This window comes from Artibeus jamaicensis, unplaced genomic scaffold (assembly GCF_021234435.1).
Source record: "Artibeus jamaicensis isolate MK-2021 breed Jamaican fruit bat unplaced genomic scaffold, CSHL_Jam_final contig_797, whole genome shotgun sequence".
Lineage (NCBI taxonomy): Eukaryota > Metazoa > Chordata > Mammalia > Chiroptera > Phyllostomidae > Artibeus > Artibeus jamaicensis.
In genome coordinates this window covers 6324386-6348779 of record NW_026521977.1, presented here as the reverse complement: position 1 = coordinate 6348779, position 24394 = coordinate 6324386, and positions in this window count along the sequence as shown.

The window sequence follows — 24394 nt, the reverse complement described above, 5'->3', positions numbered from 1 at the left end:
TCACTGTTTTACATTTATTTTGCTGGCCATCATTATTGCAGCATACAATAGTCCAAAGGCAGTGCTCACTGTGCCAAACTTTCACTTTTACTTCCTAGTTCACATCCTCTCTTCCTCTCTCTCCCCACCCCCTTCCCTCTTGTCTCCATCTGTATCTTTCACAGTCTTTGTTTCTGTCACTGATTCAGTCTGTTACCTCTGCTCTCTGTTTCTCTGGACATAACTTGTACATTTTCCCTTTTCCCACTTTGTCCCTCAGAGCCAGGAGATGGTTGTCCCTCATTCCAGATACTAGAGAATGACTAATGAAGCATGAGTAGTAGACAGAGACAGACAGTATAATCTTTGAGATACCACAAGTTTAGTCAAAGCCCACAGGCCATCTGCTGGTGAACTACTGTGAAGCCAGATACCCCAGCTCTGTCATTCAGAATGAGACCTTCACCTTTGACCAATACCCAGAATTCAGGACTGGAAGTTTTGCAGAACAGATACAGAAGAAACATGTACTAGAAACTCTGTCATCAGAATTCCACAGTGGTTGACAAAAAGTCTGTTTAAGTGTGGAATCATAAGAAAATACATATTTACTTCAAACACTCCATTTTATGGGTGTGGTTAAACCTGGTAAAGTGTCCCTGAAGAAAGACTGCCCTTCCTCCAATGGCCCTAGTTGGAAACAGAATCCTCAGCTGCACAGGCCAGGCTCTGATTTATCCTAACTCCAAAATCCAAACACACAGTTTCCCAGTCAAGGTGTCTGGCTTTGAAAGAAAGAGCCAGACACCTTGAAAGAGCATAGGATGTGGAATAAGAAAAAATTTCAACTATAAGACCTTGGGGAGATTCTTTACTTCTCTCACACTCTATTTGCTTATCTATAAAATGGACATACCTTATCTCATAGGGTGGTTGTGAGGATAAAATGAGATTAAGGTATGCACCATACTCAACCTACTGGTTAGGCCACCCAATATAATCTTTGGCAATAAACCCTGGGAGAATTTTCCTCTCTCCAAGATTATGGCTACTCTAGACCCTAAGCTATATGATCATAAAAGTCCAAACACTGAGTTTCATTGTATACAGCCATCAGCAACATCAAAATGTACTGTGTATAGGGAGGCATTGCAATTAAGTCCAGGTTATGGTTGTGCCTGTGTTACATGAAGGCCTCTGGGCTGACCATACAATAGTAACAGGTTTCCCTTCAGATTCTTTCAGAGATAGCAATAGCAAAATGGACGCCATATTATTACACAGTGATAGAGATTTGGGATGGAATCTCCCCTTCCTCCCTACACAACTCTATACAAAGATGATACCCCAGGTAAAGGAAAATCATTCTTCTGTTAAGAGCATATGAGCGACTGTGCTGCCTAGATGGAAAATTCCAGACCCTTTTCTCTTAGGACACACACACACACACACACACACACACACACAGCATACAGCATCTCTTCAGTTGTGGAAGCAGAAATGGCTCTTTGGAGTGAATTCATGTGATGGTAGAGCATAGTTAAGCATATGGGCTTTGGAGACAGACACACCTGGGTTCTGCCACTTAAACAGCTGTGTGACATTGGGAAAATCATTCAATCTCTCTGCACCTCAGCCAAGTGTTACATAAGACTAAAGATGCCAACTTTGCAGAGCATTGTTTATAAGAAGTGATATCACAGCATTTGGTTCATAGTTCCTGGCACAGCTAGCAAAAAGCCAATAAGAAGGTGCAGTGGTAGGAGCACTGGAGTACACAGTGCTATCTCTGCCTGACCTGGATTTAGGCACCACTTCCCTAGACAGTGAGAAATGAGGAGAAAGCAGGCAGCTCTCAATATGGTATTGTCTCAGAATGAAGGCTCACTGGCTTTTCTCTCCTTTTGCCTCCTCTTTCAAAAAAGAGCAATGGATGCTTGCATGGTCCCCACAGAATGGGAATGAAATCTTCACCAGGTCTCTGTCCTACCTCTCAACCCAGGGATCCCTGGCAACCTCAGATGCTTTGTGAGCCTCACACCAGCATTTGAGATTTTGAAATGGAAATGATGGATGACTTTCTTCTGCACCCTGGCAATCTCAGCCCTTCCAACAGTACCAACAGCTTCTAGTCATAACCCTGTGATTTGAGAACAATGAATCTTAATATAATTGAGTTAACTGTATCATTTTTAATGTAAGACAATCTTGATTACAGCCAAAGGGCACCATTAATACGCCGAAGGAATGGCCGAGATTTTAGCATGTGAATGTTGTACAGAAAATAGAACTAATTAGCACTAATTTAATTCGAAGATTAAAGAAAATTCTGCTTTTAATTTTTAATTTAAGACAAACCTTTTTACTCTGAACAAAGAAAGAATAATAAGTACATTTTTTCCATCTGAAAGGCAATTTTTACTTTTGCATTATTGCACTAATATGGGACTGTGGGAATCCTGACCCCATTAGAGATCAAATAATCAGCATTTAATTATTGACAGCAAATTAATATTTAATAAAGACACAAGGGTTCTGGTATATGAAAGAAAGGCACCAAGGTTCTGCTGACCCAGAAACGTCCGGAAGGTCCCTTAGTCAGAACATGATCTCCTTGCTCAGGGTAGCAAGTAGGGATCCCTAAAGAGTTGTGGCAGTTCATTTCCATCCCAACTACCAAGATGAGGAGCAGGAAGCCCAGAGTCTGAACAATTGCCCCTTTCAGTTCTGACTCCACCCCCACCAGTTCTTCCTTAATCCAGCACTTAAGCTAAATAATACATCGAATGTCATAACCAAAAGGAGGGCAGTCATAATAAAAAAATAATAAAAGAAGTGGCCAATCCTCTTTTTTATTCTGTAAAATAATACTGACTTTTCTTTGCTGTGGGACTGCTTGTCAGGGATAATTTCTAAGCAAAGAAGACATAATGGATTTACAATGAAACTCTGATGCTTTCCTACAGCCTCAGGAAGATTCTGAAAACAAGCACTATTACATTAACTATCCAAAGAAAGCCAAGGAAAAGCTGTTAGCAGATTGCCCAAGAAAGCAGAAGCTGTGTGCAGAAAATGGCCTGTGGGTGACCTGGTGTGGGCTCTAAAAACCTGTCTGCAAACCCTTCTGATCTCAGCAAGTTAAGTCAGACAAGGCTTTCTCTGACCTGTGGAACAGATGGCAACTGCTATGAAGTGAAATACCCTTGAACCAGGATGGAAGGCTGGCTATTCACCAGAGGCTGACTGACTCCAGTTCTCAGACCCTCAAATTATTTTTCAGGTAGACACTTTCAGGGCTTACCATTTGAGCATACAAGGCAAATCCAGCCTAACTACTTCCAGATACCAAGTTTGACTGACATGCTGGGTCTGTGTTAAGGTAGCTTTCCCTTGGCCATATTCCATCCAGGCCTCTAGTGGCACTCCACACTGCAACTCCCCTGAGCTCTACACCGTGGACACTGCACTGACTGAGATCTCCATGTGGGTGAGCCCCAACCTCCTCACACTACCCCGTGTACAAAACTGAGTTCCTCCACACTGGTTTATTCCTCTTATAAACTGAAAATATAAAGCATATTCTTTCCCCTCTCTTTGAAACACTCCAATCCTTGTCTGTGGGAATTAGATGTTTAAAACAATGAAAAGTCCCTTCCAAGGTATGGGATATTGCCTAGAAATGCAGTTTGTTCTACGATGTACTGAGTTGTCAGCTCAAGGCTTCTGCATGGAATCTGTGTGTCCTTGAATGGAGAGAGTCTCTGTGAGGAACCCCATTTAGAGAGTTAATGTAGTGCTGTGAGGGGTGCCTGGGTACACATTGTGCCTCAACACCACTTACCAGCTGGGGGACTTGATCAAGTCACTGAACCTCTCTAAAGCCTCATTTGTTTCATCTATCAAATGAGGATAGTCATAGGTAGAATGAGTTAATCCATATAAAATGATGGCACATAGCATTGCCAAAGTTCATACATGCAAGGTGCACAGGAGACCCAAAATATATTCTGTAAATGAAAACCAGAGAAAAGAGGGCCTTTCATTGATCAGTGTAGGTACATAAGTTCTACTCCATATGAGGAAGGAGTATCTGTAGGCTGTATCTCATTTAAGGGATTGTTTTCCTTCAGTAGTAGGGATATAGACTTCCTCCAGGAACTAAGGTCAGCCTTTAGGAGACGTTGGTTTGAACCTGAGCCAATAGTAACCTGCTGAGTAATGAACAAATTATCCTACTAAAACCTCCCTGGGTCTTACTCTGAAAAATTCATAGAGGGAAAATGTATAACTTAGGATCACCACATCCCAAATAACAGCTGTTCAGGGGAAAGGGATGGATTCTAACACAGAGTTAACCCCGTTAGTAGGAATGAGGTGTTACCTCAAAAGGAATGACCATTCACATGGGCAGAATGCAAGAAAAGAGGTACCTTCTCAGAGCAGGAAGATCTTAAAGGCAGGGAACTAGACCAGATTGTGCCACAAGGGGACATTTCATGGAAGACTAATTTTCTGCGGTCTGATTTAGGTCAGAAGTAAATGGAGCAGGGGAGGGATACAGATTCTTGATGTTAAGATAGAAAAAAACAACATAGTTAGGTGATGATAAGCAATTTATAATAGTTCTCATCAGGAGTTTCAATTCCATTTATTGCCTCCAACTCTTCAGTAAAATCTGAGATAACCACGCTGCAGTGTGTGAGTTTAGTATTGAGAACAAAGGCTTTGTACTAAACAAGAAGGTGAAACTTAGCTCCATTCACCATGTGAGAGAAGTAGGATTCCAGTTAAGAGAACAAGTAGTGAGTAACACCAAAGGCAACATGGTACCAGGTGGAACAGAGAGCAGCTGCAGGAGCCCATGAAAAAAAGTGGTCATCAGAGGGACAATTCAGATGATTCAGTTGTGTGTGAACACACAACACACAAGCCTCCCAGTGTATGCCAGAGAAAGGGATCTTTGAGGCAGGGAAAGGGAAGCACCTCTCCTGTGTTTCACATCACAATGAATGGGCACCCCACCAACATGTCAAATGGCTGGTAGTCATCCATGATACCACTCTCCCCCTTTCACACCCACATGTAGTCATCAGCCAAGCACTGCTGACTGTTCTGTCTTAGCATTATGCGTTTGTCCCTTTTTTTCTCAATTCACCTCTGATCTGAATCAGACTCATCATCTTCTACTTCAATTTTATCAATAGCCTTACAACTTGAGCCCACTTACCATAAATTTGTAGTCATCAAGCTGGAGTTAAATGTGTCTGACTGCCCATTCCTCACTCACTCATCCTCCACCAAAGGCTAAATGCTGACTCTGAGCTGGTGATGTGGCAGTGGTTGGGTAGGGAATGAAAAAAGGGAGGAAACCTGTATGTGGAGCTCTCTGAGAGCTGTTGGATCATACAGATCTTCCAACATACAGAGAGAATTAATCTATCATGACAGAAAGAGTAGGATGACTTTCAGTAACTTAATGAACTAAGCCTCAGTTGCTTCATCTCTAAAAACTGAATAATAATGGTATTTACTTAGGGCTATTAGGAGGTGCTGAACTGGACTTGGTGGACAGAGGGAGCAGCACATACCCTGGGGTATGTGCCAAAATCCAAGAGCTTTAACATTGATATGCTTATTCTTGCCAGACTTAGATACCTTGTCTTGTATCTTATTTCTACCACTTTCTCACTGATAAGCTCTACAAAGATAGTTAACACCAGGCAAGTACCTCAATTTAAAATACTCTCTGTTAGGCCTAATTCCTTTTTGTAGAGTCTAAGAAAGGAATTAGTGACACAGAATCACAAAGCAGGTGAGCTTAAGGAGTATACATATTGTGAGTTTTGAAATTGGGGGGCAGGGGACAGGGGATTATGGCCGGATGCCTGACAGTATTTTGTCTGCCTCTCACTGTGTTGACTTTATAATACTTGAATAAAGCAAGAATGGATTTATAATAAGAAAGCAATTGGACCTGAAGTCCTGGGGTGCTTTGATGGATCCAGAAGCTAAGCATGGCCGACAGCAGAGGTACTATCAACACCAGGCAGCTGCAAACAAGACCACACAACTTAGGAGAGTGTCCTGGATCAAGACTAAATGAAATAATGCATGAAAAAATTCTTAGTATACATGCTTGATAAATCATAGCTATCAATATTTTTATTGACCAAAATCTTTCTACTGTTTCTGTATTGGGTTGACACAGTTTCCGAAGTTGGAAAAACCCATAGTTGTGACCTGAGCCAACTCCCTCATAATGAGGATGTAGAGGCCCAAAGAGACCAACTATTAGCTTGAGGCTACCCAGACTAAGGCAGAGCCAAGACACAAATCTGTACCACTTTAGCCAGTCTGCAGTTTTCATTGCAGATCCCTCCCTTCCCCAAACTAGGACCTATGAGAATCAACTAATGAGGCAAACTGCAAAAGCACCAACTTTGGATGCTGGATGCTGGATTGTGCTCTGCCTAAGATGAGCTTAGACTCCGCGCTTTCTAAGACACCCTCAACTCTGAGGCTCTGTCTCTGTAGAGCTCCCCTAACATATTCCCATGTGATCCAATAGTAAAGATGTAGGGGGAAGGGGGACTGCATCTGGAGGAGTCCCAAATGGTTATTTCTAGGGCACAGAGTCTTCTGGGTCCAGAAAGCGCTTCTAGTGAATCAGTCCCTGGAAACCCCTAATTGTAAACTCCTTTTCCCACAAAATGCAGCTCCAAAGCCAAGAAAGGCCTCACACTGCCCCAACATCATTCTCTCCCATTTCAGTCTTGCATGAAGTTAGAGTTGTGTCTGGAATAAGCCAAGGCCTAAAGGGGGCAAGTATAGAACTCTGTAGTTAATCACCAGTGTTTGCCCAGCTGCTGCTAAGGAATCTGTAAGGCTCTCTAAAGACCAGAGACTATTTTACCTCAGGATTCATCTTCTTGCTCTAACCCAGGAGCCTGTAGCTTACATAGACCACTGTACTCTTTTCCACTGTCGACACTCTATTAAATTGCCATGGGCCTATGTACCCTCAGATTGGTTCCTTGCCCTTTAGGGGCAGGGCTCTGGTCTGGTATCACATGGATGCTGACTCCTGTAAGCAATCATTCCAGGCTCCCCTATCATCTATTTTCCAGATGGATTTGGCCAATGGGAGGCACTGGAGGGGGATTGGAGGGCAGGAAGGGCACCTGGTTGTCTTCCTCAAGGGGCTTCTCTTGTAGTAGCTGCATTTCCTATTTGCTCCAGCTCACACAGGACAGGCCTGTCTTGGTTCCAGATTCTACTGGATGACCCAAAATGCTGCTTCCTCTCTCTGTCCCTCCAGGACCAGAGAAGTGGTGCCTCCCTCATTTTGCTAATCTCTGGTGACTACACGGACCTCTGGCTTCAGATTGCTTTCAAAATTTCTTACATTAAAACCCACCCAGGATAAGCAATTGAATGTTTTTTTCTGGTTAGGCCATGTTCAATACACACAGTCCCTGGTATTTGGCATATCCACAACATAAAATCTGCACTTGTACTCATTTAAGTATATAGGTACCTATGATACCCATCAAAAATTACTATAATTGCCCAACCCACCTCCCTAAGGAAAGGGAGACATGAAATGAACATTTGTTTAGTGTCTCTCTTATGCCAGGCCCTATGGTAACCTTTCCATACATCATATTATTCAGTCCTTATCATAATATCATGTGGTAGGTTTTAGTAGCCATATTTTGAAGAATGAGAGAACTAAGGCCAAGAAATAGTAAGGAGCTTGGCAAACACTGTCACTGGTAGATCTAAGCAAGATTTAGACGCCAAACCAACTGAACTTCCAAGCAAGCCAGTCTCCTTTTACCTACATCAGAATTCTTAAGGTGTTCTTGTTTTTGCTGTTTTTATGGTTGCTGTAGTTGGCACTCCAAACTGCTGAGCAAATACAACCTCACAGTGACCCCCATTTGATAAAATGGATAAAAGCTCAGCTGCTCTGAGGGCTCTGGCTGGAGCAGGAATGGACCTCAAACTTCACCCTCTCATCTCCCCATCACCACCACAGGGCTTCCTGATCCACTGTGGAACCACTTGCTCCTTGGCACTAAACTGACATCTATTTGGCTCCTTGGCATGAAGTCTCTTTCTCTGTCAACCCATCCTATTATCAACCACCCAATTAATCTACCTAAATCTGACAGCATTGATCCCTGCTCAAAGAAGGCTTTCCTTTGCCTGCCAAAAAGAGAACAAATCCCTCTTACTGGCATTGAAGATCCTGAACAGACTCACCTTATCATGGTCTAACCTTGTACTCAACCCAAGGAAGAACTCTTCCTGCATCCCAAACATTCCCACTTTTTTTTTTTTGCTTAATACTTTTCCACATGATGTTTCTTCCTCCTGGAATACTTTTCTGTGCCCTCCCCTGGGTACCTGTCAGACTACCATCCATCCTTTGTCAGCTATAATCCACCTCTTCCATGAAGCACCCTGGTCTGACTTAACTTCCCCTTGATTTCAGGTCCTAATCACTTTTTGTGATATTCTCATGGTATTCTGATTCATAGTTGTTTGTGAGCATGTCATGTCCTCACCTGAGAATTAAGAAAGATCTCTGTGTTTCCCACTGCACCTATTTCATATTTTAAGCAATCAGTAAGAGCTTCCGAAATTACAGTTGGTAATATTTCATTTAGTACCAGGCAAGGAACTACTCTCCCCTATACTGTAAACTATGGAAAGTTTGACATCCCTCCAACCCACCAGTGTCTTCTTTGCCTCCTTGATGCTTCTCTCTCTCTTAGAGATCATCCGCCCCCCTATCATTGGTCATTAATAGCCTTAGGGGGAGGCAGGGATAAAAAATAAGTTTAGAAATAACCAAAACCTTGAAACTAGGAAGAGCCTTCCTCTAGACTCCCCAAGGAAGGTACCATCAAAGTCTTCCAGCCCCAAAGGAAAGGCAACTGGCTCCTCAGTTACCCCTTCACATACCAGAGGCAGTGAGCTAACAATACCTGTCTTGCCACCTCTCAGTGACAGTCACTTTTGCCTTTTGCTCTTTGTAAATGAATAAAGTTGTCCTAGATGCTGGCCTTGGGCAATCCCAGTCTAGGGCTTGTCAAGCTGCTCCCACTTTCATGTTCACTGGACCACCTCTGAAAGTCTGACTATTCCTACTGTCATTTTGTGGTCTTCATATCCCCGAATAAAATGCCCCACTCCAAGATCTGGCCATGTGGAGAGTCATTCTGTATGCTGGAAGGTTGCAGGTTCAATCCCCAGTCAGGGCCTCTGCTCCTCACAGCATCACGTCTTCCTCTGATATCACAATCCCTTTTCTCCCACGACAATGACACACAACATTTTCTTAGGTTCGCCTTGGCACCTGCTCTCCCTCTGCCCCTTTGTGACCTGTTAGCTTTGGATCCCACCAGGGTCTAATTAGCCTCTTTCTCTTAGTACAGAGTCTCACAATAGAAGATTTGATTGGCTTGACCCAGTTCCTGAACTGACTCCCACTGGACCAGTCATCTGTCGTCAGAGTCCTGTGGTGTGTGCCCATCCCACTGGCAGGGGACCCAGCTAAATTATAATTTCAAAGATGGGTACACAATTTGAGATACTTGTAAGGATCTCTGATGAAACTGCTAAGCTTATGAAAACAGACTACAAGGTGAAAGGAGTAAGAAAGGGAAGAAGGCAGGAAAAGAGAGGTGGGGGAGAAAGAAAATGAAAATAAAAAATGTTGTACCTCTGCTATGTGCTAAGCATAGGGTAGGCTCTTAAGCTTACATTGCCCTATTTTAGCCTCACAGTAATTCCTCTGAGAAACTGTTATCAGTTCCTCTTTTCATATTAAAGGGCGCAATCTCAGAAGAGTAAACTGAGTCATCCTATAGTCAGTGAACAAACAAAGATTTGAACTGGCAAATATCTGACCTCAGAGCAGAGGTCTGATGACACTTTCATCAGAGGTGGAGGCTCTACGTGATAAAGCTGAGGAAATAACATCAAATAACTTTTCCTTAAAACAACCACAACAAAAGAGTGATCATTGAAGAATGTTAATTGATGTTTCCCTGCACTGGTTACTTCTGTCTGACGCTTTAGTCATTAGTAGCTCAGTGAGTTTCATTAGAGACCTATTGTGCTGCTGTTGGCAAAACAACATTGGCATCTCATGTTCAATAATTAAAACCAGGAAAAAACAAACATTCTCTTTGGAGCCCTGAATGTATAAACAGCAGTGGTATGTGATTCTTTAATCAATAACTAGGCTATGTAGCCTGGCTGAGATGGTGCTGACCGTGGGCCTTCTTATCTCCTAATTCCCCTTTCCTGATCTAAATTTACAAAATCCAACTGCATAGAAACTAGACTTCTTGCTGGCATCCTGTTTGTAACCCTGTCTTTTGGCCAAATGTCTGCTAAAAAATTGTTTTCTAAAAAGGCAAAATCATGACTTTTGTATATAAATGAATGTAATACGTAAGATGGAAATGTGTGAAAAAATTGGAAAACATGCTGCTACCTATTCAAGGGGAAATTAGACAGCCACAGATTTACAGAGAATAAAGAAATGTTAAAATAAATTTACAGGGTGCTGTTGCATTATTTTGTTGGGTTTTTTTTAGGGGATAGGAGAGTCAATTAAAACTATAATGAACAGAATATATTTGCATCTGTATAGACAAAAGTCATTTTGCATTGCTATCACTTATTTATAACTTATAAAATAGCTCAAGGACAATAAAAGGCTAAAATCAGATAAACCTTACAAGTGTGTATAGTTTTCCACCGGATACATCCAGTAATCTTTCTTGCTTATTCTAAATTTCCTTATGTGGTACAGAGAAAAACATGTGCTTTGGGGTCAAATCTAGGTTCAAATTAATTCTACTGCTCATTTACTATAGGTGACCTCTGACAGATGATGAAACCTCTCTGAGCACCACCACTGGAATTGGGCTAACCCAGCTGTGCCACTGGTTAGCGCTGCCATCTCCGGATGAGTTCATTCAGGTCCTTGGCCTGAAGTCCCTCCTTTGTAAGAAGAGAATAACAATAGCAGCCTACTTGAAGTATTATTTTCAGGATTAACGAGAAAATATTTTAATGAGCTTAGCAAGAACAACATATGGTAGTTAAAATAAATAAAGGTGGAAAGGGAACCTGTCTTCCATGCTGATCCATGCTTATACTCATTTAGGGGGACTAACCAGCAAAGCTGATGATAAAACTTTAGAATCTAAGGTAAGGAGAACTAAGAAAAGGAGAGCCTCCGCCACCTATAGTGTCTCACGCGCACACACCAACTGGTCATGTGGCCTAGAAACAATCTCTCAGCCACTCAGAGGGGATGTGATCACAGATGCACAGTCTGAATCCACCCTGGTCCAGCCTGGGTGGTCCAGAAGTACCTACAGGAGCTGTAGGACTCATCTTCCTTCTCCTAAAATCACTGAGTGGGTATAAAGTCTTAGTGACACCCAGAGAGGAAGTACCCCTAGAGGTAGTGGCCTTGTGCTCATATGTGGACCTCAAGCCATCAGTACTTTCTGAAGAATCCTAGTTGTATTCTTATCTTTCTAGACCACTAATATTGAGAAGCATCCTGTTAGGACATGAGCCAGCTGAGGTTTCCTGTACTCTCATCTCAGCATTAGAGACTTGGAGAAGAGGGCAGAACCTCCTCCTGTGCCTGCTTCTCACTTGCATGTGAATCACTTCCTGCTGGTACTTCATATGTGTATGTCATCCTTTTACCTAAGGCCTGTATTCCTTGTCCCACTACCCCATCATTACTGAGGAGCAAGTCTTTGCAACACGCCCTCTGAGAGTTCACGACCCTGCCTTTCTAGGCAGCTTTGCCTCCTCGTCTCCTGGACCACTTGGATTCTATGTTCTCTTAGGAGAGACTCCCCAGGTATGTCTAGGGCAGATGTGGGAGACATTGTCTTACATGCCTGCTCTCTGACAAACTGCAAATGTCCTGCATCTTCCCTATGGTCCAAGAGCCTCAAATGCCAAGGTGAAATATTTACCCTAACTCAGTAAATCTTGAGGAGATAGGATTTCCCACCTGAAGACTGGCACAAGCTGAATAGCTCACTGGGTCTCTCTGACATGGAAGTGACCAGCCTATTCCAAACCAAAAGAAAGAAAGAAATTTGAGTGAGTATTAAAAATGGAATGAGAAGGCTCTACATGGGGCTTACTTGTTTATTCTGGAAAAAAACCACTGAAATTTAAACAAAGGATGTTCTCCTCAACATGAAAGAAAGGTAAATTCTTTCAGAGATAGTGGGTGAGTATGACTTGTTATTTTCTTGTGCATGTGATGAAAACTACCCAGATACCCAATGATGGAACAATCAATCATTTTCCTGAACCAAAGAACCAGGGAGAAAACAGCAATAGATTCCAGAATGGACACCTTCCCCAGGAGCTGAGGCCTGAAAACTTTGGTCCAAAAGGCCAGATAACTCACTCTACTCCTGTCCGAACCCTGGGGCTCCTCCTGGTCTCACTTTGCTGCCCAGCCTAGTGGGTGTCTGTGGATGGGTGATAAGTTGAGCAAAGCTAATGTCAGGCCAGGCATGATGGAGAGTGTATATCCCTCCTTGAGATTCTTTATCACTCAGAGTGAGTGTTTTATAGCCCTGCATAGAGGTTGCCATAAAACACCATTTTAAGGAGCTTGAGGCCATATTTCATCCATTAACGTCCTCTTGCCCCAAGAGGCAAAACAAACTAGCAGGTGGCTCAGGATTAACATCTTTATTACAGATGACCTCACTATTGTGTTCTCTATAAAGAAAAAATATTACAAAGCATTAACGCACTTTAACTATTAAATTAATACAGATTTACGGCTCATATCCGGATCTAAATTTCTTGGCCTGTAGAGTCGTTATTTTTCTGTGATTTTTTGACAATATTGCTAATGGGGACCAGAGCAAAATTGATATGAACCGTGATGGTGGATGCATGAATTCAGAGAGGCAGCAAGTTATGTCTCTTCGTAAATCACTCCGATGGCAGTTTTGCACTAGAACTTACACAAGTATTTTCAATATTTGAGCAACAGCCACAGAAGGATATTTAGCTGAGAGGACGCAAGTATTAAGACTCCAATATTTACTTTTTCCTGACAAATGGCAAAGCATGAAGACTGTACTTTCATTACCTTGAGAGGCTTTGGTGTGTAAGTCCCCTGCCCCCACTCTATCGCTAATGCTTCAAGTAGCCATTACTTATTTTATCTTGATGGGTCGCTATCGAATGTTGTTTGTGCTCATATATGCTATGAATTGAAGCTACCTTCATTCCTGCTCCCTTCTGGGTTTCTGAATGATGGTATACACTGGTCGCTTGTCAAATAAGATGCAAAGTATTACTTCTATTGTTAATTACCAGCAAGCACCCTAAGCCCCAGAGGATGGTAAAAACAGGTTGTAGAACAGGGCTTTGGACTAAGGCTGAACATACTCTTCCTGCCTCCTTCCAAATCTAAAACTTGGAGACCACACAAGCATTCATGCCTTAAGGGAGTGAAAGAGAGGAATGGCCTGCATGCCAGTCTTCTGATTGTGCCACATGAGTGAGAAAGCTCAAGAGAGGTTAAGAGGGCGTTTGCATGAGCTCTGACCTTGAATACAGAGGCCCGCTTCCCCTGGGGTAATATGGCCCTCAAATGTAAAGTTTTCTATACCTGGGGTAGGCAACTTCTCCTTTATGGGGAAATGTGTACATGCAAGGTATAGAGAAATACCACTGTGCTCCCTGGGGGAGGAGAGAAAAGGGTCCTTGAAAATAAGTCTGTGCTCCCTGTGGGCTTGGGGGGAAAATGCTAGCAAAAGGTAAAACATGGAGTCTCATTTCAGAGGATTTACATTTTAATTTATTACCATCTAGTCCAAGTTTCATGTATCATTTAGGGTGAGATAATATCTTGACATGTGGGCTCTGAAATTATATAAACCATGCCTTGGCTCAGTAAATTTCTCCCTGCAAAGTCTTGAAAGAAATATATGTATATGAAACAAAGGCAAAGAATCTTAACTTTAGAGCATATCTGCTCTTTTATAAAAGCAATAGCTATGGCCCCAAATTCTAATGCTGAACTCTAGCCAGCTAGGCTGGCCTGGGAGGAAGACAACTTGGGTTAATCTCAGACCCCAAGCAGCTTTCATTGGGAAAGGGTAGATCCACAGACACCACAATGAGAGCAGAGAGTGCAAATGTCCTAGAGATGAGGTGGAGGAGAGAATTTCAACAGATCCTTCTATAAGTCACAGAAGCCCCTTTGAAATTACCACTCCTGGAAAACAACAAAGAGCACTTCAAAATGGGATATGAGATGGAGACAGGATTTGTTTAGCCAAGAACTGACCTCTTAAAAATAAACGACATGTGGGATTTCACCAAAAGCCACCACTGGTAATAGCTGTTATCTAAAGAGTCTAAATCTACCCTGACCAGTATGGCTCATTTCGTTGGGTGTCGTCCTGCAAACCAAAACTCACCAGTTCGATTCCTGGGCAGGATACATGCATAGGTCGCAGGCCAGGGGCACACAAGGGCAACCAATCAATGTTTCTCTCCCTCTCTTCCCCTCTTGGAAGGAGGGAGGGAGGGAAGGAGAGAGGGAGGGAGGGAGGGAGGGAGGGAGGGAGGGAGGGAGGGAGGGAGGGAGGGAGGGAGGGAGGGAGGAAGGGAGGGAGGGAGGAAGGAAGGAAGGAAGGAAGGAAATAAGGAGCCTAAATCTCCTCCCACTACTGAGATAGAGTAGCCTTCTCTTCTTCCCTTTTCCATCCCTATCATGAAAGCCTTGAGACCAGTCAGAAGAGCAAGCTTCAGAAAACACTCCAGCCTATCAAAAGAAAACTCAACTCTCAGCAGAAGTGGACATGTCCCCATATGTCCTGATAGCTTTGGCCCATGGTAAAAGGAGGCCAACTGAAAAAGAAAAGGAAAAAAATCTTACTGAGACAATATATAATATGGAAAACCACTGGCACCAGTATTTCTTGATCTCTCCCAAAAATATATCCCCAAAAAACAAAAGACAGTTCTCGTTCTCTCTCTATTACATGGATATCCATTGGCATCTAATAGGTGTGTGCATGTATGTGTACACTCTGTGTGTGAGCATACACCACCTTCTGTATTCTGAGCATGTAATAGGTAATCAGGTTGGCATGCCTGTAATAGGTAGTCAGACACCTGTACATATGCACAAAATTTTGCATGTGTACACACCCAGATGTGTTGTGCATAACCTGGAAGGCAGGTCACAGGCCTGTACAAGTGCAATATGAGTTGTATATTTGTGTGTTTGTGTGAGTTTGGGTTCTTGAGCCCTACCACGCACCAGGCTATTTGCAGCCAGTGTTGGGTCGCTAATGATTTTAATGAGAGTGCCTTCTGGATTCATATTTTTTTAATAAAATACATCACACTAAAACCAAATCAATGAGAAACATTAATTAGGGTCTTTGTAGATGCCTTCTGTGGTGGTGTTTTACTTTTGAGAAGCACCAGACGAAGAATGCTTGGCTTTATTTAAGCTAAGTTGTTTGACATTTAGATGAGAGAAAAAAGGGGAAGAAACTAGCCAGCCCAGGAACCGTTTTTGACAGCTCTTTGGTCATGCAAGGCAGAAAAAAGGCACTGGCTGTGAGAGTGTACTTTGAAGCCCTGGAAATTTGTAATGAAAAATTTAAGATACAAGAGAGGCAGAAAGATGAGCTATTCACGGGGCTCTGCATATATTAACACTTGTAATGCAAACTAAAGGTTTGCTATGTGTTTTTATAATTTGTCCACTAATAAATATCTTCCAGAAACACTTTGATTTTCTAAGCTTGGGTATGGAGTTCGAATCCATTAAAAACTAAAAAACAATTGGCATTGGACTCTGGTCCCTGGTTAGGTGACCATGCACATCAATTATTACAGGCAGGCCACTGACTGATTTCAAAAGATGCTGGAAACTCTTAAGTATTTGGAGAAAGCCAGGCATCTGTGGATATCTCCACTGCAACCATCCTCCAGGTCAACTCTTCCAGAGCACCTGACTCCTCCTCTTCCTTTACCACCTGGGCATGATTACTGACACTTCTCTCCCCAGAGCCAGGAAGAAGCTGGGATCCACTGAGGACATTCTCAAAAAGCAACACCTTTATTACTGAAAGGGCAGAGTTTCTGTAATGTCCAGACAACTTCTGCAAATTTATGACTCTAAGGGAAATCCACTTCACCCATGCATTATATCCCATAGGCCTAGATCCTCCTGCCCAACCCCTTTAATTACTAAGCCTTCTGCCATGGTCAGCCCAAGATGTCTTTACTTCCTTCTTCTAGAACTCCCAATATCCTGCCCCACCCTTTTTTTCTTTTTTTCTGGAACTTCTATTTCCTGGTTAACAAAAACCCAACACTTATACACTTGCTTCAAAATTCTCTCCTCTTTGCCTTATGAGTAAACACACTGTTAGCAAAGTGCAGGCTTGGAAGTGGGATAGGCTTATGTCCCAACCTCACATGACAGTTTGTAGGCAATGGGGCCACGTAGGCAAAGAGGCCAAGGAGTGGGAGAGGAGCCAGCTCTCAGTCTCTAGCCTGAGCTCTATGCTTTGGCCCCCATGCCAAAGCCTTGGCCTTGAGTGCTCATCTCTCAGATCTAAGTAACAGTAACACATCCCTGGACTCCTGCTTTACCCACACTGATTTTGGTCTCTTAGAAAAATTTTCACCTAGAATACTCAGAATTTCTGACCTTTACAGATCAATCCCAGGAGATACCCCTATGGGTTTCTTCTGATCCCTTGAGTAAAAACAATACACTAAATCAGGGTTTCTCAAACTCTGTTCCACTGACATTTGGGGGCAGATAACCTTTTATTGTAATTAGCTGTCCTGTGCATTATAGGATGTTTAGCAGCATTCCTGGCCTATTCATCTTCAAAATGGATAACATCAAATGAATTGAAGGCCCATTGGCTGGACCATGGGGCCCAATCTGGAGATCCAGGCAATGCCCTTTAAAACACAGTCATGGTTTGTAAGGCTGGAGAAAAGTTACCGAAGGGCACAAACTGGGAAGAGTGGCATCAGCCAGGGACCTGGAAGCAAAAAACACATTTGAACAGGCAATTTAAGGAGCATTTCACAAAAGAACTATTTCTAAGGGTGGGGATAGGATTTAAGGGAAGGAGACAGTACTCCAGGGCTAATAACAGGAACCACAATCACCTCTAGGCCATAACAGGAAGGGAAGGGAGAGATGAATCAAAAAGCTGTATGGAAAGAGACTTCAAAGAAGAAGTCTAGAAAATAGTCACCCACAGTGATCCAGAAGGGAAGGAGCAGGGGAGAAACTCCCTGACCCCATTTTTTTCCCAACTGCATTCTCTCCTCTGGAAGCGACAGAGCCATTGAGGCTGTTCTGATGGGCCAGACTCCCGGAGAACAGGACAGAGTATGGGGAATGTGAATGACTGAAAGCAAAAGAAAGTATCCAATACAGGTGAAAAGAAAAAATGGGGAAAGCTGTCCAACAGAGGATTTCTGGGCGACTATGGCCACCACACAGTCGAGGAAATTAGAAAAATGACTAGAGACAAAGCCCAGAGCCACAAGGGGCAAGGTTAAAGAATTAGCCTAAAGCAAGCTGTAAAATATGATCTGGTCAGATTCTGAATGCCTAGGAATGGCAGTGGTGGCACTGTGCTAGCTGCAAAGCTCACTTCTGAAGGCAGAAGGTTTGTTTGAAGGAGACTAGAATGAAGGAAACTGTATCCAACTAAAACTACTGGCCTGATGGTTCACACGTTTCTGTTCATATTTTATAAATGCCTGGCCAAAGCTAAATGTTCATCAGATTATTCACCTCCTGAGGGCAGAATTCTTGTCTGATTTGTCTGTATATTTCTCACAGCCTGACATGGTTTGAACTCTGGGATTCCCTTATCTTCCCAATATATTGCTATGGCTGCAATGCATGAGAAGAGTTAACTCAAAACGTCAAGTTGTGCACGGTAAATATATACAGTTTTTATCAGTGAATTACACCTCAACAAAGATGTCTTTTTTAAAAAAAGAGTTCCCAAGAGTCACTGTCAGAGCAAAGGCCCTGGCAATCATTCTTTCCGTTCAGCAGGAAGGAGAGTCCTTCCCACAAAGTGAGTGCAGTTCACTTTGCAACCTACCCACATGTCATTTATTTCTCAGGCTGCCTGGAAGCAGGAAAAGGAGTAGGAACTTGAGGTTACAATATTTACAATATTTCTTGTGGGAGGAATTCCAGACCACAGAATTCTCCCATTCACTGTGGATGAGAAATAAGTCATCCTGGAAAAAATCCTGCTATTCCAGTGGGAAAGAAGGTGACAATTCCTTCTAGTGGAGAATGCCCAGAGCCCTCCTCCCAAATGGCTTTTATTGGGAATGGTATAGGAAGGTGTATACAGCATACATGCATAGCTCATCAACCAATGTAAAAAAGGCTATAGTCATACAAAACAGGTATTACCTAGAAATAACAATTGAAAGAACACAGAGATCTCTCAGAGGTCAGGGTCTGTTTGTCATGCTGATGCCAGAGGGTCTTTAATACTTGTTTCATGAGATAAGGAGTTTAGTCCTTATGCCTTGAACTTAAACATCCGGTTTGTATCACCAGGGTTACATAAAACAAAGCAGAGCAAACTTGAAAGCATACAATGTATTTATCAGGCCTGATTCCTACAGGAACCCTCAGTATTAGAGTCAGGTCATGTCTGCCACCTGCATTTTTACCCAGTCTTCTAGGGAGACTTACTAGCCCCTTTTCAGAGCCTGCTCTCACAGGGCTGCAGTCTCCAAAACCACACAGAGTGGTCCCCAACATCTCTGCCTTTTTGTTGATTATGGTGGCATAACTAAAGACACTGGTACTGCTGTAATCAATAGGGTTATGCTAGGCCGAGCAGGCTTCAAAGGACAAAATGTACATTCTTTCTCAGGCCAGATTGCCCCTGGGAGCCGTTCATTTCAGAATAAGATTGCAGCTGTCTCTGGCATTGTTTTCAGGATGAATCAGGTAGGTGGAGTGAAGCAGCCAAGAGATTAGAAGACTTTTTACAGAAAGAGTGAAGACTTAGGCTATGACAAAGTTGAGGGGTGAGAGTCTTTCTGCCCCTTCTCTATAGACCTCTACATCCTTCCCCAATGGCCCTTCATGACTGTGCCTGTTTTAGGTTGTCCCTCCCTTGAGGAATCTCACCTGTCATTGGCTAACCAGTCATCCGCCCTGGCCAAGCAGGGGGAACTGACAGAGGCAGGAGGCCATAGTGCCAGGAGGATAGGTTCTGTCTCCTTATGGTCCCAAGGCCTTTTCACTCAGCCCTAGCCATGGCACTCTTTTGTCCATTCATGAGGCTACAGTCCCTGAAACCAGGCAGGATGGCTCCCAACATCTCCCCCTTTTTTGTTTGCTATGGAAGACATGGTGGTAAGTCTGATGAAGCCTACTACTTGCTCTTCACATATATGATCCTGGGAAAACAACTTGTATATACCTTTTGAAGCCTAAAAGACCACAATAATTAGGATGCATCCTATAGCCCCCATGATCCACACACAAAAATTTAGTCCTTCAAAGCAAGTTTTTGGATTGAGCCATTGTAAGTTGTCATGCAGGGTCTGAAAGATCTCCTACTCATTGAGTTGCTTAATGTCTTGATGTTGTTGATGCCACTCAAGCTGGAGTTGATCTATTTGTCCCTTGATATTGGAGGAAAAGGCCCCTCACAGGTGATGTTGGAACTTCTCCCATGAGTGCTGACTAGAGTTCCACTTCAGAGGGGTGACATACAGCATAGAGAAGCCTGGATCACAAGTGAGTTACTGGTGAGTGACAACAGCATCCTCATCATCCATACTATTTCTTCCTGGATCAAGAGAGTCCAATGGAATGGAGGTGCATCACAGAGCAGGGTAGCCTTTTCTATGATATGGCTTTACCCTCTTCATGAGCAGCTCCGAGGGTCCTTCAGGAGAGGAGACGCAAGCATACCGTTTTCCCCAAGTTAGTAAATCAACAGTTCCTTTGCAGCTGGTGAGGGAGGAAAAGCCACTCAATGATTTCAAATTTGGGGGTTAACTGTCTAGTTTGAATTGCTTGATTGACAAGGCTTAGCTCAACTTGAGCAAGCAGGGAGAAATACCTCTGTGAAGTTAATTTGGCCTCTCCTTTTAAAGTAGCAAATAAATTAGTAAGTTGGTGTTACCAAGGTTTTAATCAGAACTTCCCAACCCCATGGAGTCATTCCATAGCCAATAGCTATGTCTCCTGGTGTCCCTGTTTAGGTGCCAGATATAGGAGGAACTCTGGCCCCCAGAATTCTCCTGTCTGTCTTGGAAAAGAAATAAGTCACCCTGGGCACAATCTTGCAATTCTGGTGGGAAAGAAGGTGACAACTCCCTCTAGTAGAGAATGCCCAGAGCCCTCCTCCCAAATGGCTTTTATTGGGAATGGTATATGAAGGTGTATACAGCATACATGCATAGCTCATCAATCAATGTAAAAAAGGCTATAGTCATACAAAACAGGTATTACCTAGAAATAACAATTGAAGGAACACAGAGATCTCTCAGAGGTCAGGGTCTGTTTGTCATGCTGATGCCAGAGAGTCTTTAAGACTTGTTTCATGAGATAAGGAGTTTAGTCCTTATGCCTTGAACTTAAACATCCGGTTTGTATCACCAGGGTTACATAAAACAAAGCAGAGCAAACTTGAAAGCATACAATGTATTTATCAGGCCTGGTTCCCACAAGAACCCTCAGTGTTAGAGTCAGGTCATGTCTGCCACCTGCATTTTTACCTGGTTTTCCAGGAAGACTTACTAGCCCCTTTTCAGAGCCTGCTCTCCCAGGGCTGCAAACCTCTGAAACCACGAAGAGTGGTCCCCAACAATTTCTTATTACTCAACCTGGACAAACAGTCCACCAAGCCCAGAGTTGGAGAAAGCCACTTGGCCATCCCTCCAGAAGCAGACATTATAATGCTGGCTTATTCCAGCTGCAGGAGCATGGGCAGAGAAGTACTTCTTCTCCATAGTCACAGCACCTTGTTCTTCAGACACATACTCAGTTCTGTAGCTTCAGGCCACCTGACTCTCTAGGAGTGATAGCCTTCCCTTGGTTCTGATTCCTGTGACAAGCCTGGCCACCTACGCCAGCCTCTGGGGACATGTGCAAATTTTCCAAAGACCAGTTCTTCCAGAATCCCCTCTCTGGGCCTTCTTTTCCTGGGCAAGGAGTTAGGGCCCTACCATAAATTCCCTCCACAATTTATGTGCATCTGGAATCCCAGATTAAAAACATTTCTTGGGCTTCTATCCTGAGCTTGGTATGGTGAGGGTCATTCAGAGACCTTAAAAATAATGTATCATCTCAAAAGAATCATAATGCAGCAGGAAGTGTTTTTAAAAAATCACACACACACACACACACACATTTAAATTGACTCCCGGTAGGGTAGTTCAGAAGAGAGACACCCCTTGCTGAGAGGTGCAAGCTGTGCCATGGAAGAGGGTGATGTGGGCAGGTGAGGAAGGGGGTGGAAAAGGGGTATTTAAGCCATACCTTGCCTATGAGCAGACTCTCATCAATTGGGATGGCACATCTTTGAGTCCTATCCAGTGTGTAAGACCTTCTCACTCCCTTCCTACTGTCCCTCCTATTTGTCACAGCTAGAAAAATTTTAGGAAGGAGATGTTCTAGTGATGTTGGTTAAACAGCTCTGTTCTGGCTCTCCATTCAAAGCCAACTTTTTAATTAGGGCACCATCGCCTAGACATAAGTGCACTTATGTCTATTAACTTTTGCTCTACTTAGCAGAATGGTCACTTAATTAAATGTCTTCAGTTGTTTTATTGGGAAAAAACCCTCCCCCTCAAGGCATCCCTCCTTCCCACTTAGCTCCTCTGTTGTGCTGTGAATCTGAACACACTGTTTGTTGCTTTCCATTCCATTCATTTGTAACCCCGATGCCACCACATTTGTAGGAACTGATATTAAAAAGTAATATCTGAGACTAAAGTCACTAGACTGTTTAGTAGATTTTTAAATTGAAACCAAAATTATACAGATTTTTCATTCTGATAATTCCACCAATTCACTAATTCTTTAATCTTTACAGGTCATTGAACAGTTCCACATTAATGAGATGTAGTTAAGAACGAATTTTACACTTTTTCCTTTTTTTTCTTGAAAAATGTTTCCTATCATTTGTAAATTAGAAAGAACTTGTTCCATTTATGGTCCATTTATTTAAAATAATCGAATGCATGGGATCTGGCTGAACACTGTGTGTAATGATGCTTTTAAACAAATTACCATTTATTTATAAGCAAGAAATAGACTTTTAAAAAGCACCCAGACTTGGTTACATTATTAATGGTGTTCTCCAAGCTCAACAGCTCTGGGGCGTGTGGGCACAAGTGCACATGTCTGTGTGCATGTGGGTTTTCCTCCAGTGAGAAGGGTAAGGATTTGGAAGTAAAACCAAAAAAAAAAAAAAAAAACAGCTTCTAGGAAAGCAGCACATTTTTCTTTTCAGAAAGTTGCCGACATTGGTGAAATACACCCAGATGAGCCAGCCACCCAGCATCTTCACTGAAACTCTGTGGTTCTCATTACAAAAAGGCCCAGAGCTAAAATCAGAGTGTGCTATAACCCAACCTGTTCAGTGTGCTGAGGATATGGAACTAACAGAAGTCCCTCATCCTGGCTGAGACAGAAGCCTGGGCAAATGCACAAAGCCCATCGCTTCTAGCATGGCCCAGGAGTTCCTACTTAGAGAATAATTGCATTTTTATAAAATGCTGTGGAGTTAATTGCTCGGATTCAAGTACTGGAAATTACTATTATTCCTTGTCACACACTATTGCAGGGATGGAAGTGTTTATCCTGTTAAGTGATAGTTAAAGAGCCTGCACTGTAGAGAACGAAGGGAAAGGGCTGACTATGCTAAGAATTAATGGGGAGAGATTCTCCTGGCTTCATCCTCTGGCTGTATCGATACATAAGACTGTTCTCATTCTCTTTATCTTAACCCTTTTCTTCAATACTGATCGGTTGAAAAATAAATAATAAGCAGTGTTTAGGACTTCCAATATTCAGTCCTAACCCCATCCCCTCAACTTTCAACAAGTGTCATACCAAACAAAACAAACTGAAATAGCCCTGCTCAAAAATTTTTTTCTCCTTTGGGAGAGGACTCTACAAACCTGGAAAGAAATCAAAAAAGAAAAACATATATAAAAGAAGAAAATGAGAAAGTGAAAGAATGAAAAAAAAAGGGAATGAGAAAGTGAAAGAAAAAATATAAATCTAGGATGTTAGAGAAATCAAAGCTACAGTTCAGAATAAGTGATATTAAAAGTTTTCAGGCCTGAGATAACATGTAAATGAGACTATTTCCAGCCAGTGACATTTGAGAAAACATGAAAAAAACTAATCAAAAGGAAAGGTGCTTAACGACAAGATGAATGCGTATAAAGACAGCTCTTGTGTTGCCAGAGCCAAGAACAGTGTCTGACATACAATGGACATTTGCAAAGTGTCTGTTGAATAGGTGAGTGAACAAATGATGCTCTGTTGGTTTTCAAAAATGGTAGCGGTAGGGCCAGACACTAGAAGTTACTTATTTCAACCACTAGCAAAGCAATAATTGTTAAATTGTGGTTTTGAAAGCTTAGAAAATAAGCAATAATAACTAGGTCCCATTAAGACAAATCTTACCTAAATTTTACCTTAAAAACCTAATGAAGATTTTGTTTATTGAGTTGTCAGATCAGTTATATTTTATTTTCAGTCTGTTGTTTGACAAAGCATATTGTAATAAGTCTGCAATCAGAAAAATGTGGAATTTGCTGAATAACTGAACAGGTATATTGAAAGTGATGAATGACTATTAGATAAATATCTCTAGTGGAATGCTATAGGCCCATTGACTATTTCTTGTATGAAAAATGGAAGATCACAGAAGAGAGTATTTGTGATTAGGACCATCATAAAAAATTCTAGAGTTTATGGTCACTCTTAGTAAGAGAGATCTGTTCTCGCTCTCAACTATTTAATAGTTTTCCTGGAATTTTCTGTAGATGTCATAGCATGTCCATCAAAATCTGCAGATGGCAAAAACAGAACAGTAGAACAGTAGTCAGATCACTGAATGAAACATAGGCAGGTATCCACCTCACGAAAAAATACCTATGTTTCCAATAGGTTAAAAAAGTCAACTTCTCATAGACCAACATGGAGAATACCTAGCTAAGCAGCAGTCATTCTGGGGGAAAAAATAAGTTTAAGCTGTTTTAATTAGTTACAAGTTTGCTATGAAAAAGCTGTGTGATGTGATGGCCAAACATCCCAATTTGT